General features: G+C 43.7%; 1 protein-coding gene across 3 annotated transcripts in view; it reads right to left on the bottom strand.

Annotated features, from left to right (window-relative positions):
* boc (BOC cell adhesion associated, oncogene regulated) overlaps positions 1-21,516 on the bottom strand; it is a 59,827-nt gene that overhangs the window by 22,661 nt on the left and 15,650 nt on the right. Inside the window, exon 1 of one of the 3 annotated variants that reach the window (XM_085173480.1) lies at positions 2,750-3,119. The exons of the other annotated variants lie outside the window; for them this stretch is intronic. The gene's annotated coding sequence lies outside the window, so the exon portion shown is untranslated. Of the gene's footprint in view, positions 1-2,749; positions 3,120-21,516 lie in introns of those variants that run through there. 3 annotated transcript variants of the gene reach the window in all.

Genomic DNA, 21,516 nt, shown 5'->3' with positions numbered 1-21,516 from the left:
ACTACAACAACAATGGGTGCTTTTCAGAACCACAGTGAGAAACTTTTGGCTCCCAAAACCCGAGCGCACAGCGGTCCTTATGGATCTGCTGGCTATTCGCAATCTTGAAATGCATCTTTAAAATCCATTTACGTCTGCAGACTTTGATTTAAACCCAGATGTGAAAACACTCCCGGCTGCATGAGGGGTTAGTTAAAGCCTGTCCTCGTTGCCTTCATATCTTACATCATACCTCAACATGGCAAAGTCAATTTGGAAGCAAAGCTAAGATACGAGTGAGAAACTCTATTTCTGTTGGCGGCAGACCCAAATCCACACAGTAACTTTTCCTCACAGGCTATAACACATAAGAAAGCTAAGCTCCTATAGGATGGATGAAAACTATCCAGCAACAGGCAAAATAGGGGAAAACTGTCTGTCTGGCAGGTAACCAAGATCAATGAAATTTAATTTCACTGAAAAAAAAGAAGGTTCTGCCGGTAACAGCCACATGAAACTGTAACCGAAAGACAATAAAGCAAGCTTCCTGTCCATATAGTCTTCATTCGCAGTCCTAAAAATGTAAAAAAAAAAAAAAAAAAAAAAAAAAAAAAAAGCAACTTAATAGGAACTTTGTATGTTTTTTTAACATTAATTACAGTGTAACACACATATTATAGAGGCTTGAAATGTGCCTGGTGCAGCATAATATGTGGAGTCTGCTTTACTGTATGAAAGCGTGTTAGTCTTCATTTACGAACAGTCTACAAACGAGAAATGGCACCGCCTTGAGAAACATAACCAAAAACTTTTGAAAATGTAGTTTGGTATCAGAAGACTTATTTCTAAGAAGCCAGGACTGTGAGAAATATCTGAAATGTTTGCTCAAAAATGTGTTTTCCCATCTTTAACACGTGGTTCATGATCACAAGTCAATAAAAGATGGTATTTAAAAACTTTTATGGGGAAATAAACTGTTTAAAAATGATAGTTTCTGCCCACAGTAGCAGCAGCTCCAATATTTTTGCTTAGCATTGCACAAGATTGATTAGCAACTCCCATAACTGTCCCCCCCATTCCCCACATCAGCAATCAAAGGGGCCAAAGCCCTGTGAGAAACAGAATCAGACAGGAATCATTTAGTTCAGCTTTGATCCACCCGCCTGCCAGAGATGATCAACAAAAACAACAAACCCTGCTACCAAACAAGAGGCTCCTTTTTACTGAGACCAATTAATTCGCCCAGAAGCTGTGCGCCTAATTGGAGGAGGCCAGGCCATTCGTTTCGACTTTTAATCCAAGTGACATTGATTCAGCGGGAACAATCGGGCCCTCTTGTCTGATGCCATGTCTGTCACTGAATCGCGAAGCCGTCTTCCATGCAAGGCAGTGGAGGCTAAATGTAGACTAATCCAAATAACAAAACGACACCTGGGGTTGGAAACTCGAGCCCCTGCGGCTGTTTCTGCAGGCCTCCATCCGCCTCCTCTCCACCCCTTCCCTCCTTTCCCTCCACCCTGGGAGCCTTCACGGTGATGCAGCCTTTGGCCAGCACTCAAAACTCGTGTGGGGGGATCAAGATGAACATTTGGTCATTAAATCAGACCTGGATGAGGGGATGGCATCAGGGGAGACTCTCCTGACAGCGAGGCAGGATGCAGGGTTTCTCACCAACAGAGGTGCCAGTTTACTGGAGGCTTTAATGAGGTTAGTCTGACACCAGGACTTTGGTTTGGGGGTGAGAGGGAGTGAGTGGGACTCCACTCAGGTAGCAATGTTTGGGTTTGTTGATGACAGCAGAAACATACAATCTGGTCGGGGCTTTTTTTGAGCACTTGGAGGAGGGTTGTGGGAAAAAATAGAAGATTGCGGTCTAATGCGTAAACGTAACCAAACTGTTATGTTAAGATCCAACAACTTTGATAGCATTACATAAACTTCAGGGGGAGGGAAGGGGCAGGATTTTTAAAGTTGGCTAAGCAGCACCGTAAAAAAAGAAATTAATTATTTATAAGAACTCTGAGAATTGGCACTCGTTCTTTCTACTTCCTTACAAATCTACTCATCGGAGGTCACTGCTCACCCGCTTTTCTATACCTCACCACAACGATGCTGAGGGTGATGATGATGATATGGGGTAAATCTGGCAGCGCTCACCATGTCTGTCTCCTGTTACCCTATGGGAGCGACTATAGGCTGCGGCCTGCAAAACGTAGACACGTTTCCCAAAGAAAAACGCAAGTATACCTAAACACACAGCCGTGAATCTCCGCGACGTGTTACGAGAGGTCCGTAGCTCTTCACAAACACGCATCGTGGTGAAATAGTCGCCAGAAAAGTGGGGGAAAACTTTGGGGAAAAATACGGACGCAAGACCAATCAGGGCGCAGGCTAAGTCCGAAACCAAAGTCAAGTTTTTCTTTTTTATATATATAAAAAAGCAACTTCAAATCCAAAATCTGACCTCGAGGTGCGTCCCAATAATACACGTCTGTGTCACGGGAACTTTTAGCAGAGTTATTGTGGATCATAAGGCTGGAGAAAGCGGAGGAAAAAAGCAAAACAAATGCGGCTATCGAAGCAGAGACGCCAGCATGAACGAACTAGTGATCAAACACCAAGAGTCGCACATTTCTCTGAAACAGAGTCACGGATGAGCCGGTGAAGTGCCCACACGAGTCGGAAAACACGCAACATAGCCGATACGTTCATGTATAAAACTGTAACAACAGCGTAAAAAACACGGAGCGCACGAAGCGGTCAAACTTACCAAAACTTGCACTGCTTCGCGCTCGCACCTCGTTTTAACCAGGCGATCTTCTCTTCGCGTCTCTCCTGCGTTTAAGTCCCCCAAGAAAAAAAACACAACAGTTTTCGCTTCTCTTTTCCCTCTAAAGCCTTTGCTGCTTTAGTAATTTACTGCGATGCCACCGACATTTTCTTCGGCTCCCCCAAGTTCTCACATTGAAAGGCCGTTTTTGGATGACTGAGCTCTCAAACAATTCTCCCTTTTGCGACGCCTTTTCGGGTCCTCCCACTTCCCAAGCAGGAGGAGGGATCTGAACAATAGGGACTGGCTCCCAAAATCCCAGAGCTGGGTAGGTACTGCACCGCCGTTTGCCCCTACAGAGCGTATGCACAGCGTATGAGGACTTTGCAGAGATTGTGCTTAAAAGTAAAATGTGTAGGGGTGTTTTTAAAATGCAGATGGAGATAACTGTGAATAGAAAATATTTTAAAAAATGAAGTTTTCTTTAAGCTTTGGTGTTCTTTAGGAGGAAAGTGCGCCCCCTCCCCCTCCTCCTGCTCTGTTCCCCCTGATTTGCTATGCCTCGGTCCCCACAGGGTTTGTATTGACCCCCGTCCATTGAGGCCTGTAGGCCCTCCATTGCAGCTGTGCAAGTGCTGTGCTGTTGTTGTGTTGTTGTGGACGGGACAAGTGTAGTCAGGTCTGTGCAGCACTCACACACACACACACACACACACACTCACTCTCATACTACAGTGATCACAGCTCGAACCCCCCCCCCCCTGTGCTCACTCTGGAATTCTCTTCTTCACTTCAGTCAGCACACTTTGAAACGAGGGGAACCATTCCTGTCCAGTTCATTAATAACTGGGTATTCCCAGATCACAGGGTTTGATAGAGGGGTCTGCTGGTGGGAAGCCTTGCCTCTCTGAATGCAGGAACTCCCACCATGATGTACCTGAGGGGTTGCCGCATCCCTGCAGGCCTTCACTGTCTGACAGCCTGTGGTATTTCATGACACCTGTTGTTCTTGTTCAGGTAGAGTATGTTTGTATGTATGTGTGCACACCCGGTTTGTCTCATTTGGAGATGCTGTGTGTTAAACTTTTATTGGACGCCCAAAAATAAATAAATAAATAATCACAAATCCCAGCAGGATGTTTCAGGTCCAGGATGTCTTCAAGGAGTCATTAATCGTGGATGTTTTCCAGTGTTGTGCTGCAGTTTGCCAGCACTTTGCAGGTCCTGCCAATGTTTTGCTGTTGTTGCTACTGAGCAAGGCTCTGTTTGTATGTGGTTCCTTCACACTAGCGCCACCCTGCACTACAAGGCAGAGAAGAGAGAGAGAGTAGAAAAAGGGGGGGACTCCCATCGCCTCAAAAACCCCTCCATGGTCTCCCCCCCTCCATCTCTCCATGCTGGGCAGGATGAATTAGCCCAGGGACAAAAGGCTTTGTGGGCTGGCCATGAAAGGCCTATTAACCATACTGCATCCCCCAGAGGCCCTGCCCGCAGGACACCGCCTCCCAGAATGCCACTCTCTCAGCAGGCCGCAATCCCAGCATGCACCGCTTCCCTTCAGCACTAACCCCTGTCACCCCTGAGCCTCGCTGTAGAGCCCCACATAGATTGTCATGTAGATGATAATAAATGCTGTTATGAAAGTAATGGAGGGTGAGAAGCAGAGAAGGGGGCTGTCAGCGGTGGGTGAGCATGCGGTGTGATTTGTGCAGTTTACCCACAAAGACTGGGCTGGATGGAGCAAGAGCACCGGGTGAGTTTTGGGTGTCGGCTGTCAGGTGTGAATCCATTCGGTGTCATTACTGAAAGGTGCATTGTTCATTAGCGAGGGGATTTTTCTTTTTCCTCAAGGGTCTCAGCTTTGCAGTGGCTCCTCTTCGCCCTATTGTTTACCCGGGATCCATGACAACGACCCGCTCTCTCCCTCTGTCTCTGTATCCTGCTGACCTTAGCAGCTGTGTCACTTCCTTGGTTTGACAAAACCGGAATGAATCGCACACACTTGTGCTTTGTGGTGCAAAGGTGTACTAAATCAATGCACTTAATATCACATTAATGGGGAAAAAAAGCAGAAGAGGACTCTCTTTTTTTCACTCTTAGTGGGTGGTTATCAATTAGCTGTCATCAACAGAACTTTGCTCACGTCAAAAATGGCAATGAGGCTCTCTGCTCTCCTCACCTTTGGTCTCTGTTATAAGCCATTAACCTCTCCCCGTTTCTTTCTCAAGATTTCCTCACTGTCTCCTTCTTTTAGAGTTGCATGTTCCTGATGTGTGGTTGCTAATCCTTTCGATCATGCCAAGTGTGTTTTGTTGTATTACATGTTGTGTTGTTTCATCTCTCTACGCCTGTCTGTCTCTCTATACTTTCCCCTTAGTCCTACCTGTAATCCCGGAAAATAAAGCTGACTGTTCCGTTTCTGAAACAACATAAAGCGCCATGACACGACCATGGGTGCAAATTGTGGGGGAAATCATTATTTTATTCCTTGGCGAATTCCTAAGCTTGCTCACTTAAAAACAAACAAACAGTCTCCAGTTTTTATGGTAGTTTCATTTCAATGGCGAGAGACAGAATATCAACTGAAAGTCCAGAAAAAACACATTACATAAAAGTTATGAAATTATGTGAATGTCATTGAGTGAAATAAGTATTTGATCCCCTACAACCAAACCCGAATTCTGGCTTGTGCTTATTGGCTTTGTGCCCATGTGGCACACAGATTACTATCAGTCAAGTCAATCAATTACAGATTCTCCTCATTTTAAATCAGTATGTGTATAAAGCTCAAATCAGTTTCTCCCATTCCAACCTCTCCAACACCATGGGCGAAATCAAAGAGCTGTCAAAGGTCAGAAGGTTGGTTGGACTGAGATACAAGACCATCAGCAAGAAGTCTGGAACGTTCCCATTACTCCAACCAGTAAGGCCGATTGCAAGACTCCCTGCCGGAAGTTCCTTCTTAACAAAAACGAGACATTTTTACCTCCAAGTGGGATCATTTGATTATTTGTTTTCTCTTTGTAACAACATAAATTCTTATAAATTCCCATCCCCACTGAATCCAGAGAAGCTTCTGGATCCACTCAGTTTTCTCATATCCAATTTGATGTCTCTTCCAAAAGGTGGGCAAAGCCACACAATTCCATCCATAACTTCTAACAAACCAACCAACACACAGGCTAACCAAACCAATCACATAATTCCACATAAAAACAATCCTTGGCAGACATAGAAAGAGAGAAAAACACCAAAAACAAAACAAAACCTAAAATGGGGAATATAATAACATCAGTTCAACAATATTTAATCTGTTTAAGCTTTCCCAAAACGCATCTAAGATCTAATAAAATTCTAGGGTCCATTAAGTCCGTCCTGCCTATCCTCAGCTTGGAGAATTAAAGCAGACTGCTCCACTGATAGCGAGTCCATCAAATCTTGATGCAGTTCTCCATGCTGAAAGCGTTTGGCTTGCATTGTTTCGGTCTGGTTTGTTGTTTGTTCCATTTGGCTGAGGGTAAGGCCAACATTATAAATGCAGACCCTGTATTAATTTCAAATGGGCCATTGCACGAGCGCAGCGGAGGTGCTGGTGCAGGGGTGAAACAAAACAAATGCACGATTGTCCGCGCTCCAAACAAACCAGTTTGTACGGCAAGTTGCCCGACCCTGTCTGGAGGCTAAAGGGTTTCTGTGTGAATTGAAAAGCCGCCCTCATAAGGCAAGTCCTCAGGGAGAAGAGAGATGTGATGGGGATAACAGCTCGGGCTTTCAGTCCCACTGCGAAAACATTCAGTGTCTAGCACAGAGACATGTATAGTAGATGAAATGGGAAGCAAGGATACTAGTGCATTAAATCTGCCATACAGTGTATTCTTTAGTGTATTCTGCTCAAGTCTGCCAATCAGAATATAAAATGAGAGGCTGGAGAAAACGGCGCACAAATGTTGTCTTCATTATTCAAATAAACTTAAAAAAGGGAATCATTTTTACTCATGCCGCTGTGGGAACTCTCTCGTGTCTATCAGCCAAAGCTTGTTTTTCATTTTACTGCAGTGTAAAAACATGACAGCGGGGCAGACGTATGATGCGGGTTGATGGCATGTCTCTGCTTGCAAATAACCTTTTTGCACCACAGTTTAATCATTCTTCCAGATTCAGCGAGATCACTGTTATTGCACGGTGTAAGATTCAAAGGTTCACCGTTTCATGACTGTTAAAGAAACGGGGAACGATAACGCGGACCGCAGATTTGTTATCGTGTATGCGGATACTGTATTAAGATATATTTGAAAGTAATCCATTCCTTTTCAGTGAAAACAGCAACGAGCCAGAGCTCAGCGGGAGTTTTGGGGCTCATCCGAGCTTCACAGGACCAACTGGTGTCTGCGTGAGCGCCCTCGGTCATGGTTCATATCGTTACAATAACCCTCACATTCAAACAACAGGTGCTTCTGTGCAGTCCAGTGTCATCATAAAAGGCCTTTCTGTCCATGACACATTATCCCATTACAGTGCCCAAATAAAAGATTTGATGAAGCACGACGGGAGGTAAAGTCAACAGTACAGTGGCAGCAGTTGTACTTTCCGGCATTTTCTTCACATATACGGCTAAAAATAAACTCATGCGAGCTGAAAAACTGCAGACTGCATGTCAGAGCTGTCTGAGAGAGTTTTTTTTCCACCAGTACTTTTTCTAACTTTCATTCCTCTGCTCCTAAATTAAAAAAGAAAAAGAAAATCACAGACGGAGCTCATGGGAACATGTCTTCATGGAGAAGTAAATGATGTTATTTTATGACCTTTCAACTGTAACTCTATGCATGTGATTTATTCAAAATCCTGAGGAGGATAAAGTGCACAAATCCTTTACGTAAGAGTCATATTTTGGCAGAGAGCCGGTAATGATATTAATACCACTGTTACATCCGTTAGTCTGCTTTAGTATAAAAAAAGAAATTCTTCCTCCTCCATTCATCTGCAGCTGAAGCAAATACATTAAAACAGTAAATGTCTCACAAACATCGACAGGTGTGGTTAGATTTGGTGTATGCGTAAACACATTTGGGGCTAGTTTACATAATGTAAACACCTTCAAAGTGCCCTGTAGCCACCACAATGTGAGTGAGGAACAGCATGATGAATGTGAACTGAAAACTTTATTTTCACCTGGATGATGAGGAGTAAGTCTCAGAGACATAATCAGCCTTAAATAAACCTGCACATAAAAAATCTTCATGTCTCCTCCATCATCACTAACCTCAGTCTTTCAGGCCCCTTAAAAATGGCTGCACATCACACTCTGAAGTTATCATGCAGTCTCTCTCTAAATAAGGGGTGTCAACATAAGGCCAGGGGGCCTGGATCAGCTCGGCAGAGACTCAAATCCGGCCCACGGGATGGTTCAGTAAAAAAACATTTTGATTGCAGGAGGCAATTTTCACATCATATGATTGTCATCCGTACTCAGTATAGCATCTAAATATTTCTTCCCAGAACAGGTATTTGGCCCGGTGCCACTGTGATGCGTATCCACAGCCACACAAAGGAAGCAATCAGTTGTTAATATTTAGCCGCTCACCGCACTCGCATAAATCAGACATCAGGTTTCACTCTCCCACATCATTCGCGCATTTTAGTTCGTTTGCAGTCACTGATGTTACAAAGCAAACATTTAGTTTGTTTGGTTTAGTTAATTTGTGTCATTCGTCTCAACGCACTTTATGACACCACAGTGTTTTCTAAATGATGGTGTGCACATTTGTCTGCCTCAGTCCGTCCTGGTTTGAGGAAATGAGGACGCTGAAGGCGGAGATGGGTGAAATACAGAGACCAACAAACTGGACCATCTGCTGTGATGGAAAAGAAAGACGAATATCCCTGTGGTTCCCCCTATGGCCACTTAAAATAGCTTACTCCACTATCATATAGCCTGAGTCTTATTTGTCCAGGTCAGTTTATTGAGCTAGCTGCTTGTTTTTGTGTGTAGAGTTCTGTTTAGCTGACCTCTTTTATGGGCCCAGCTATTTCTATTTTCATTGCTGTGCACTTTAGAGATCATTTTACTTTTTTGGGTACACCCTTTGCAAATTAAATTCACCTGTGCCTGTTTGTCTTTTGAGTGCTTGTTCTCTTGCAGCTGCCTTTCATGCAATACCATCTGTAAGGCCAGTGTTTTCTAAGCTAATTATCAACATTATGGTTTAGTTCTGATCAGCTTTTATTTCTCATGAGAACCTCCTGCCTGTATTTTTTGGGAGGGGAAGGGGTCTCCCCACCTATTTAAAACAGCCAAAACCTAAGGAATTGTATGTATCAGCATGTAGTTGTTGACTTTTTTACTGGAAATAATAAAAAGGAGACAGCGGGACGCTCCCAAATGGGGACAAAAATCTGTACAATATGATATTTTATGACTTTCTTTGTTTTGCATGAAATTTGATTGTGCAAAAGTTTACTTTCATCTGTCGGTAACCACAGCTGCCAATTAAATGTAATGAAGCACAATAAAACTGAAAATATAACAGTACCAGTACACGAGCGGGGCAAACACACTCCCCTGTTTCTGAGCTTGCCTCGGCTTTTCAGAAACATGCTGAAGTGTGCCTTTCGGCTTCTTCTCCAGACGTTCAGTCAAACTTCTCATCAAAACTGAGAGAGAATAGATTTATGGTGTCTCTTGTTTTCTTTTTTTAGACATCTCCTCCGCACAGATGGAGCATCTTATAGTTTAGCTGTGCATTGCCGCCTCGAGTGTTTTTCATATCCGGAGATTTTACTGTTCTTTTCCATTCTTTCTAACCCAGAGCTTACCCTTTTGGTGTGTGTGTGTGTGTGTGTGTGTGTGTGTGTGTGTGTGTGTGTGTGTGTGTGTGTGGATGAGGAGGTTAATAGGCTGTTATTGGGTCTCATTCCAGTGCGATTGTGCTGTTGAGACAGAGATCCAGGCTCAGGTGGGGTCAGACCTCAGGCTGAGTTACTGTCTGTGTGTCATGATGTGGAATGTGCTGTGTGACTGCTCTGATTGGATATTGGTTTTCTTCACAGAGGTAACTCATATCTGCACTGAGACTAAAACACTATAATTTTCTGCAACTGTTTTTTTTTTTTTTTTAAAAATAGTACCAAGCCAATAGTGATGACATCTGTTTGTCAAGTTTAATTTGGTTTATTTTATTTACCGTGTTTACTTATTTGTTCCAGAGTTTGAAACCTTTTCCAATCTGTAAGTCATTTCCACAGTGGAAAAGTTTATGAAGCAGTTTTCTTTCTTCTATTTAAGTCATTGCAAGTTTGATTATTGCTTACTTCCTGGCATTGATTTGTAAAAAAACAAAATCTGGGATTTTCGGATGCAGGAAGGTTTTGCTTTCCTTCATTCTAAACGGGAACTGTGAACAAAGAAAGTGTGAAATAATGAGGGGAATTTAATCTAAAAGTCACAAGCTGCTAAGATAAATGAACGAAAAACCAACCTAATAGAGTTTTACAGTGCAACCGTATCTCCCTTTTGCCCGGGTCAGTACATTTAATAGATGTTTGAATTAAAACTCTGAGCTTTGTTAGTCCAGAGATTTTGATCTTGCGATTTTTCCAGTAATTGTTTGCCCTCAACAAACCCTCAAACATAACCAGTGTTGCAACATGGAAAGAATCCTCTTACTGACACAATCTGACAGCAGCAAGCCGGGCTCTCGCCGTCTCACACTGCCGTCCCCTCTCTCGAGTTTTATCAGCGTGGCTGTGCAGTGACTAGTTCAGGGCTGTAAATATTGGCCTGGCTCTTTGTGGTATTAAAGCTTAAGTGGCCTGTAGTCTCAAAGTTGTGACTTTATATCCCTATTGGAGTGAAGTGTGAGTTTTGACTCAAACTCTTAACTGTGTCCAGATGCAGCAGACACTCCTAATTGGACCTGGAGCCAGTTAAATCCAAGAGCCTCTCGGCTCTGCTCAGCTCATATAACTGCTTGGCCCAAGGTTGGCCTGAGCTGCCCCTGCCGTACTTCTCTTTTTAAACAACAAACATTAATGTCTGAATAGGCGTGCTATTCTGTTGCTCCATCTGCCTCTTCTTCTTTTTGCTCTCTGGTTTTGTCTTGAGAGACTCAGATGAATAACAGCCCATCGGAGGAGCTTCGTGGTACAGAAGCTTGAATAGTAAAGTTAAGTTATAGGCACAAGCGGTGCTGCTGGAAAGGTCAAAAGGTTGAGTGGCAGCCAGGGTCAGAGAGTGTATGGTGTATATCGGAGGTTGGGGAGCAAAGAGCAAAGCAGGGAGGAGAAAACATCTCCCCCCCCCCGAAAAAAAAACCAAAAAAACAAACCCTGTCGTGGGTGAAAGTCTGACATTCCACCTTTTATCAAGCACCTGGTTTAATCATCCAAATCCTCCCTGCATATGGTTTTATTTGAATTCGTCTCTCTGTCACTCCCCCCTCGTTTCTTAGACGTCTCTCATTCCTCCCATCATCCATCTTGGCTTTTGCTTCTCCTCTCTTATTTTGACTCCCTCCCTCATCCCCTCCCCCCTGCCTCCTATCATCTATCTGCCATACCTCCCTCTTTCCATCGCTCCCTCTCTCTGACTTCCTGCCTTCCAGTCTGCCAGACGGTCATAATTAACGAGGAAAGCGATAGTCCCCCTGGCCCTCGGGAGCCCTCTCCACTCACCGCCCTTAGAGAGAGAAATGCTTGGTGTGTGTGTGTGTGTGCGCGGGTACACACATACACACACTCACACAGATCCCTGTTTCACCCCGTACCTCCAGACTTGGCCTATAGTCCCACTCCACTCAATGCGTCTTTATGTTCAGCGTCAGCAGTGAAGCATGATCTCACCCCCTCCAAAAGACACACCAAATGACTTACAGAGACTCCCAAACACAGGCCGCAAACATGGAATGACCTACTATCCAAGAGCAATAACACACACACACACACACACTCACAATCGGTCCACTGGCAGCTGCTCTTATTATGACTAATTCTGATGAGGAAGCTGGAAAAAGTAAAGAAAATTAACTAAGGCTGCCTGGTTCACTGTGCTTTTTCTCAGCGTTAAGTGATTTTGTGTGTCTGACTCACGTGTTGCAATAAATCACAAGACAGACTTTCCTTTATAGCCCTACCTGTGCATACATTTATATTACTGCATGTGTATGTGTGTGTCTATTTATGCGCCAGTGCCCTCTTGCCTTGGCATGTCCCCCCACCCCTCCCCCCTCAGTTCTTGGAGGCAGATCCCAGATCAGAGGGCAGGGAGCTGATAAGGAGCAGCACTGATGCTATCTGTCAGTCACCGCTGGAGGGCGGGGCCCAGAGCCAGGCGGTCAGGGCTCTCCGTCCCTCTGCTCTCCCCTCCTTTCTTATCTAAACAAACAAGATGCTTTCACATACTGGCACACAGGGGGTGGACACAATAACAGGAACACCTTGTACATTAGGTCAGCACAACAAGCTGCACGATGCTAGATCATTACACTCTTATGCTTTTGTGGCGGTTTGAGGGAGACAGCAATTTATGGGTTTGATTTTCTGACTCAAATCTGCTGTGGAGCAAAAACTGGCTGTAAAGTTTTATCTCCACAAACCACAGTTCGCTCAACAACCGCACAGATTTAAGGTTTCGCTTCTGTTTCCAGTCCTCAGACCCAAATCTGCATTAATTTTAAAGGTAAATGGCAGAAAAACAAGTTTCATAATCAAACGTTGCATGAATTATTTTGAAGATTAAAATGAATAAAGGCTGTCATATAATAAATAAAAGGAACAGAGGCAGGTGGATCCATATTCTTCGGACATCACAGTGAGTAAACTATGATACTTTTGTGCTTAGAGGCAAAAAAACAAAACAAAACAAAAAAACCGCAATCACAATCTATTGTTTGCACAGCTACAATTCCGTTTTTCAAATACTGTTTTCATCCTAGCACCTGTTTCCTCTCTGAGCATGTATATGCACACACACCTCAGTGTTTGTTCAGCCCTAAATGTGTGCAGGTACATGTGCCGGCGAGTGTGAGTGTCTGTGTGTGTGTTGGTCCAAGAGTGTAAATATTGTGTTGTGCTCTAGTAACAGCTCTTCCTCTGACTCTCCAGTAGCAGCACGCTCTGCTGTTTATTTTCCTTCCTGACGGACGACTTCTTATCAAATAAGCAGACACTGCCTTCTAGCCTGCTGTCCAACCATGCGCTCCCAGAGGATATTCCCGCCCCCCTTTTTCCTCCAGGCTGTCGTACAGTGGAGTCTCTGCTCACTCATGATGACTGACAACCAGATGAACCACTCGCACTGCTGTCAGGCCGTGTGAGCTGTACCAGCAGTGACTGGTAGTCTCTCAGCTCACCTTGCGTGAGGTGGATGTGCCGGATGCTGTGTGATGAACAGATCCAGGGCTCACATATGTGTTTCTCCAGAGATACCCACGTAATCACATCCAGAGCAGATGTGACTGTGTTTTCTCTCTGTTCCTATGGCAGCCCCCTCAGTTATGACAGAGAGATAAGGGCTGATGGTGGCTCCCACAATGTGGGCTTTTGTGAGTCAATATGGGTCTGGAGAGTCACTGCAGATGCTTGAAGCAGAGCTGCAGAGTGAGTAAATGACTCTTTCACAAGATAACAAATATGTAGGGTTGAATTTTGCTTGTAAAAACAGCTGTAACTGTCTTTTATAGCTCTCTATAAAAATCCCCAGTAGACTGTATATAAGGGCTGGATGTAGCAACAATGATATCACCCAGTAGTTTGTGGACTGCCATTCTAGATTCTCAGGTTTGGCTTTTCTGGCTGTTGTTGCCTTGTTTCTTTTAATACAAATGAACACTGAACAGACAAACCGTGACTCTGGCTGACAACTCATGTAAACTCTATGCCATTGTAGTAGCTACTTATAAATCCCCCACCTTAATGCATGCTCTTAGTTATTATATTTTACTCTAAATGGGACCACAGGAAATGAATATTGTGCAATACTAATGAGCTTGAAACAATCAATTTAGGCCTTAAAAATATTAGAAAATGTGTTTGCCAAGGTCATAAATGAAGAGAGAAGTATGGTCATTTTCTCATAGACTTCTATGCAATCTGACATATTGCTGCAACCACAGGAGTCGCCCCCTGCTGGCTATAAGAAAGAATACACTTCACACTTACTTTCTTTTTCGGACTCAAAGAACACAGGTCTATGAACCAGACACAGAGGATCCAACAAATGGCATCTGGTAGCATTTTGGTTTTGTTTTTTAACATATGGCATAGGGGAAAGGTTACAGGTGTGCTGATTTGTACTAGAAACAAAAAGTTGGGATTTCTCAAGAATTTTTTTAGCTTTCCTTTTACGTCTTTCTCGACTTTATGCACAGTATTAAAACCCCCGAGAACCCCTTTAAAGGGCATAGAAGTTAGTACTCCATCTCTAAAATCTGGATTATGAACCTTACTTTTTCCAATTTTTCATCATTTTTTACTGTAACACATGAGAACCACCCACGTTGAATATTTTGGAAACTTACATAGCCAAGAAAACTAATTCACTGTCTTTTTCTTTACACTCTCAGGTAGAACACATGCTAACTGAAACCACCTGGCTATTATGAGCCCCCTCTCCCCCGTCAAGCCTCCTCCCACCTGCATGCATACGTGTGTGTGCATGTGTGTGTGTGTGTGTGTGTGTGTATGTGTGTGTGTCAGGAAAAACAGGAGTGAGTAACCACTGGCCGTACTGAACGATGCATGGTTGTGATTACATGTTTATGTCCATATTTGTAAGTCTGCTGGAAGGCGTCTGTGTGTGTGTGTGTGTGTGTGTGTGTGTGTGTAGGGGCTGACAACAGAGTTTGTGTACATGTGTATGTGTGAGAATGAAAGTGTGTACACTGCAAGTTGTGAGAGTAAATAAACGCAGTGCAGCGGGGGCTCACGTGGCGTTATTATCAGAGCTCAGAGAAAAGACAAACTGTTTTTTCACTCTGGTTTAATTCACACCACCTTCTGCTGCCTCCTCCCTTTCCCCACGACCCACCACAGTATACACATGCACACATGCATGCACGCAATCGCAGCCCCCACCGCCCCAAATTCAACACATGGCTCCAATCAGGGAATTATTTTTAGCACTTCATGTTTCCGTGCAAGAATTCTAATCACTTGTATTGTGATTTTTTTTTCTTTTGTCAGTTTGTACACTCACATGCTGTGTGTATGAATGAACTTCACAGTCCGAATTCCATAAATGGACCCTTTATAGTCTCACTGAGGTGAAGCCGGGAGTGTTTGAGCACTTTGGCTTTTTCCTTTTTCTGCATATGCCTGCCGCTTGATTGCAATTGTATCCCAGCAGCTTTGTGAGTGGGGAATTTTTCAAAATGGCCCAGAAAAAGGCCAGTCTTCTGCGGAATCGCTTACTTTGATGATTGCAAAAAAAAAAAAAAAATTCCACAAAATAAAGTTTGGCTTGGAAACCACAGATCAAACACGCACACACACAAGGACTAGTACAGTATGCAAACTCACACACTCACAATTTGCGGTACACTGAGGCATTCTTTCTCCCTCGTTTTCTCTCACACACACATGCACACACACTAACTTACACTCATTAATCTGGGTAGACTCAGGAAACCACTCCAGCGAGCTGGCTGGAGGCCCCGGGAGCGGTGGAGGGGTGGAAGGGGGAGAAGGGGGGGGGGATCAAAGTGAGGACGAGAGGAGCAGGCTCGCTGAAAAGAAACAGCAGAAGAGGGAAGAAAGGAGAAAAGAAAGTTTGGAGAGGGAAGAAAAGAGAAAGGAAAATTTCCTTTGCTCTTGAGCTATGAGAATACAGGAAGGAGAGAGGATCTGAAACCCCTCGATTTAATGAACTAGGAAGGTAGCGACTGTGTTTGTGTGTGCGAGATCGTGTGTATGTGTCCATCCATACCTTGGGGATGTGACTGAGGTGCACGTGAAAGTATGTAAGACAAGAAACGGGCAGAGTTTTAAACATAAAATGAACTTTCGAACAAAAAAGTAAAAACTAAACTCAGTTTTACTCATACATACACACACACACACACACGCACACACACACACACACACTGTACACACAGTTCGAGACATAAGTGTACGTGCACACACTTGCACACATGTGTGCACGCTTCTCCCCCCTAAAAGCTCCACAGGGAGGGTCGACAGTCCTTAAGAAAATATTCCCCAAAGCACTAATTAGAAAAACGATGGTGCTCGTTAATAGCCAGTCCCCCCTCAGACACGCACACACACACACTCATGCACACATCCCCCTACATCTAAACACTATCCTGGCTGCTCCCCTCCCCTCTCCACCCTACCTCACCCCCCAAGTCTGGCAGAAGAAGAAGAAAAAAAAAGAAAATACAAAAACAAAACAAAAAAGATTCTGGCAGAAGGAGAAGAGAGCGTTCCACTGGCAGGCCTGGGTCAGGGCCCTATTTACCTACCGCAGCACTGCTCCTTCTCCCTCACAGCACCGAGCACCTCCCCTCGACACAGAAACCTGACCCTCTGTCTCCTTCTGAATCACACACGAACATATATCCATACACATAAACCAGCCCAGAAGTAAAGTGGCACATGGTCTTCGTTAAAAGGTTCTGGGCTTCCAGTGAAACCCAATCTCACGTCAGAGTTATTCCTCCTCATTTCTTAAACTTGACTTCAGTAAATGTAAAAAGAGGAGGAGTTGTATTTTTTCCCCCCTTTTCTGTCCTCCTCGATCATTCCCTTTTCTCCCCCTCCGTTCTCTTATCCTGATTAAGTTGCGGAGTGGAAAAAAAGACGCTGAGTAAAACAGCCAAAGGATTTCTCAAGCCTTTATTATCCATCACTCGAACCAGTTCAGGAAAACTGAGAGCAAGGGAGAAGAACAATAGCTTGGACTTTCTCAGACAAAGCAGGGCAGTTTAGTTACATGCACGCACACACACACACACGCATGATACATACAAAGTTTCCTCACCCATGGCTCAATAAAAGCAGGTGAGGTTGCAATTTCAGGGAATCAATTTGTTTTCTCTCCGCTCTCTTAGCTCTCTATCTGTTGCTGACATTTCCTCCCCGTACCATAGCGGAGCCCAACCGCCTATTACCACACCACACAGGCCCTTATTAAATGTATATATAGTCACGCTTCAGACCAGGAGACACTTTCTCACACAAAGACTGAGAAGAGAGAACACAGGGTCATACAACAAACTCCTCTCATGAAAGAATACAGGCGCAGGCAGGGAGGGAAACTGAAGCTTGACCAAGATCCAAAATGGCCTCAGCTTGTGTGGGCGGATGAAGACAGTCAAATCCAACACGCCTGCGTCTTGTTTCATGGTGTATGCCCCCCCCAAAAAAGTGTGTGCCTCTCTGTCACGCACCTCTCCAGCACTCATTAGAAACATCTCACTTAGGGTAACAGTGTTATTTCAGTGTTTGTAGCTCGTTATGGGAGTGTTTTTCCTGTGGCGTGTGTGTGTGTGTGTGTGAGAGGAGAAAGGGAAGGGAGGAGGGTGAGGTAGGGGGAGAGAAGGGGAGACTTCTAAAACATGGGGTGAGAGCATAGGAACGTAGAGTGTGATTCCAGATGTGTTTTTTACTGCTCTGGCTGGGATGACAGGGCTGTAAAGAAACTCTCTCGAGTAGCCTGAAGGGGGAGAGAGAAGGGGGGAGGCGGAGGAGTGAAATGCTCGGTGGCTTAAGGCCCTCGGGGGCGAAGTCTGAGAAGATTTGGGGAACAGGAGAAAGGTTGAGGAGAGGGTGATGGTGAACATTGAGGGGTTTGGAAGAAGTTAAGTGTTTGGGCAGTTTTTAGGGCCTCTGGGACTCAAATGGTGGAGGCTCAGGAAGGGGGAGGAAAGGGGGCAGACGAGAGGGCGAGCGCAAAGACCGAGTGTAATATGTTTTCCTGGCAAAAACGATATACTTTATTGGCTCAGGTGTGCAGAGCCAAGAGTCTGGAACTGCACACGGTGACTGGGGAGCAGTGGATGTCATAGTGAGCTGTGTAGTTGTGTGTTCATATTCAAATGCAGTGTGTCTATGAGTAAAGAAAATGGAGAAGGACCAAGAAAAACAGAGAGAAGGGAAAGAAAGGAGTAGGCCTGGTAGGTAGCGTCTGCTTGTGTGGAAAATGGATAGGAAAAAACATAAGAATTTCCTGTTCCCTGTAGTAAATGTTTATGATTTCTGAACAACTAAAAAAAACCTGAAAAACTGAAAGAGACCAAAGAGCTGAATCTCAGGCCTCAGTTAGCATGTTAAATGTTAAAGGTCATGACAGGACAATTAGAAAAACAGTGAATAAGTATGGCTTGTTTGGAAGGATTGCCAAGAGAAAGCCTGAAACATGGCAGCACAGCTTAAAATTTAAAAAGACTTCTGGGGCAATGTCCTCTGGACAGATGAGGCCAAAGTGGAGATGTTTGGTCATAATGCACAGCACCAAATCTGATGAAAACCAAACAGCATATCAGCACAAACACCTCATACCAGCTGTCAGTCACAGTGGTGGACGGGTCATAATATGGTCTTGTTTTACAGCCAGAGAATCGAAGCACCTTGCAGTCACTGAGTCGACCATAAACTCCTTTGTACACCAAATTATTCTACAGTCAAATATGAGGCCATCTGTTTGATTTGTGCCCGAAGCTTGGCCCAAACTGAATCATGCAACAGGACAATGATCCCACAATGCAGTGCCACACCACTCCCATGTTAGGAAGTAATAGTAAGAAACTGGAGAAACAGGAGGAGGCAAGTTAGCGAAGGCTGTAATAAAAATAATACAATTTTAACCCCATTGACTAAGAAAACGGTTTAGCACACAACCCCGCTACACCACAACACATCACTTTTCATTGTTTTTGTACGTATCAAACTAATTAGAAATGCTCCGTTAGTGAGCCGTGGAGGCGCTCGGGTTTTATGACCTTTCAGCAGAGCCGGGCTGTTTCCCCGTTACACTTTTCTAATCTAACAATTAAAGACTTCTGACTACTGTACTAGCATTAAAGTGATATACCACACTACCAGCTAACTCTATGTCCAAAATGTCTAAATATTGCTTTAAGTCAGAGCCCTGAGAAGGACTTTAATCTAGACTACATAACTTCAGCTGAACAGAAGCCAGTGTGGCCTCAAGTGACAATTATGGGATAAGAGTAAAAGCAAAAACATGTTGCAACAGTAGCAAAGAAGAAAGGAGCCATAAAGACATAGTAGTCGACTACTAACTGAAAGGGGGGGATGATTAACTGAGTCAGTAGCATAATAGTATCTAACATCAGCCACCATAAACTACTGGCCATGCCAAACCTAGTAGGAGTAGAAGTCCTGAAAGGAGTTGAGTTTAGGCCTCTGGAGAAGAGTGTCATCTTCTACTTCTTCTTTTAAAAGTAGTTAAAGAGTCTCACATTAAGACTTAGTAAACTGTCTGCTGTTTCAGCTTTCACCTCTCACACTTACTGTTCAATCCTGATCACGTCAAAATTTTTTGTGAGCTCACTTTCGGTTTCAAATAAAGCAGTTTAGATCATTTCACTTGTTTATACCCAGCGTAATCATCTGACCAATCATCTTTCTCGCAAGACTCTATTGTTGACTCAGTGCTCCCAAATCTCAGTAATTACTTCGGTGAGTCACCTAAAATCTTTTCGCAACTGGGACAAACTATGGCCACGACTGCAAAAATAAGACCCAGGCTGAATTATCTTCTGACACAACTTTGAAAGAAAGAAAAAAATCACATGATTTAAAAACAGGTCTGCTTTATTTCAAGCATGAAATGGGTGTGGAAAAAAGGAAAAAGGTGTGACTGAGAAACAAAAAAGGAAGACTTGAAAGGAAGGGAAACGGTATCACGATGGAGAAATGTGTGCAGTGTGTGTGTTTAGTGTGATCCAGTGCAGCTATTCCTGCAGCTTGTTAGTCATGCTCGTTAATACACGCCTGTTTTATGGGATCTCTTCAAAGGCTGATGTGGTGTTTCATCTCAACCTTACCTTTTCCACGCAGACGCGGACAGAGTGGGGATGAGGAAGAAAGGAGGTGGAAGGGCCCGGGATTAACGGAAGAAGACATTTTCATGAGTTGTGGCTTCAGAAAATAGTGTAAAAAAAAACAAAAACAAAGGAAGAGAAGAAGAAAATACAAGAATTAAAAAGATAAAGAGACAGAAAGAGAAAATGCAGAGTACCTGAAGGTTTAACAAAAGGCGACTAATTACACGGACTTACCATTTTATTTGGTACACACTTTCAACTGTTCCTTAACGCAAATCTCTAATCAACCAATCAAATGATAGCAACTCAATCCAGGCATCGATACATGGTGAAGACAACCTGCTGAAGCACCAGAATGGGGAAGAAAAGCCATTCAAGTGATTTTGAATGTCCATGGTTGTCGTTGCCAGACAGGCTGATCTGAATACTCTGAATCTGATGATCTACTGGGATTTTCCCACAACCATCTCAAGAGAACGGTCCCAAAAGAGAAAATATTCAGTGAACAGCAGTTCTCTGGAAGAAAATGTCTTGTTGATGTCAGAGGTCAGAGGAGAGTGGCCAGACGGACTCAAGCATATAGGAAGGCAAAACTCAAATAACAACCTGTTACAGCTGAGAATGCAGAAGACCATCTTCGAACGCACAAATGTTGAAGCATGAAGCAGACGGGCTATGGTAGCAGAAGACAATGGGTCTCTTAGTATCAACTGAGCACTGCCTCTATGACTACAGTGCTGCTTCCGGCAGGATGACGCACTGTTTCACTAATCTTTAAATCGTCTCAAACTGGTCTCTTGAACATGAAAATTAGTTCACTATAATTAAATGACTCCACATTCACCAGAACTCAATCTTGTAGAGCACCTTTGGGATGTCGTGGAACAGGAAAGTCACCTCATGGATGTGCCGCTGACAAATCTGCACCAACTGTGTGATGCTATCATGTCAGTATGGACCAAAATTATTCCAGCGCCTTGGTGAATCTATGCTGGTGAATTAAAGCAGTTCTGAGGACAAAAAGGGGTCCAACCTGGTACTAGCAAGATGTACCTAATAAAGTGTCCAGCGAGTGTAGAAGAGCTACTGTCCTCAATTCCCATGACAAGCAGCAATGGGATGATTTCACCCTTGTGCTGTTCAGCCAAACACACATCAAACTTTATTTTAAATAAGAAAACTTGCCTTTATGGGGGTGTTGTTTTAGAATATATGCATCTTCCAGAATAGTGCAGCTTTAAAAATCATCTTGGTTTTTGGATGATTATATTTAACCCAAACAGCCAGGGGTTAAAAAAGAAATAAAGAAAGAGTGAAAACCAAGCATTACCCATTTCTGCCTACAAGTAAGAAAACCTGCCTGCCAGCCCTGCTTCACACTTTTTAACACATTTTATTTAATTTGTTTAATCCATACCAACATGCAACACCTTACCTCGAGGATGCCAGATGAGCAGTGGAATATTTAGCAACTTCTTGCTCAGCCGTTTTCTAGCTTTATACCTAAAAATAAAAAGACATGAGAGTATTTTAAGTTTTTCTCCTTCATGCAAGTTTCATGCAAGTTTTTAAGACTTTGGACATAGAATTTAAGTCTTAAAGTGGTTCAGCTGTGCATATATATTTAAATCGATATAAGCTTTGTAACATGTAGGGATATTTCAGGTCTCGCAGGCATTCTGAAAATATAAAAAGAGGCCGCAGGGTAAGAAAGTGAAGGAAGAGTTGGTGGTAAAACAGGCCACATCGCACCACGTTGTA

This window comes from Neolamprologus multifasciatus, chromosome 9 (genome assembly GCF_963576455.1).
Source record: "Neolamprologus multifasciatus chromosome 9, fNeoMul1.2, whole genome shotgun sequence".
Taxonomy (NCBI): Eukaryota; Metazoa; Chordata; class Actinopteri; order Cichliformes; family Cichlidae; genus Neolamprologus; species Neolamprologus multifasciatus.
The sequence above is the reverse complement of the archived record's forward strand: the minus strand, read 5'-3'. Positions and strand labels throughout refer to the sequence as shown.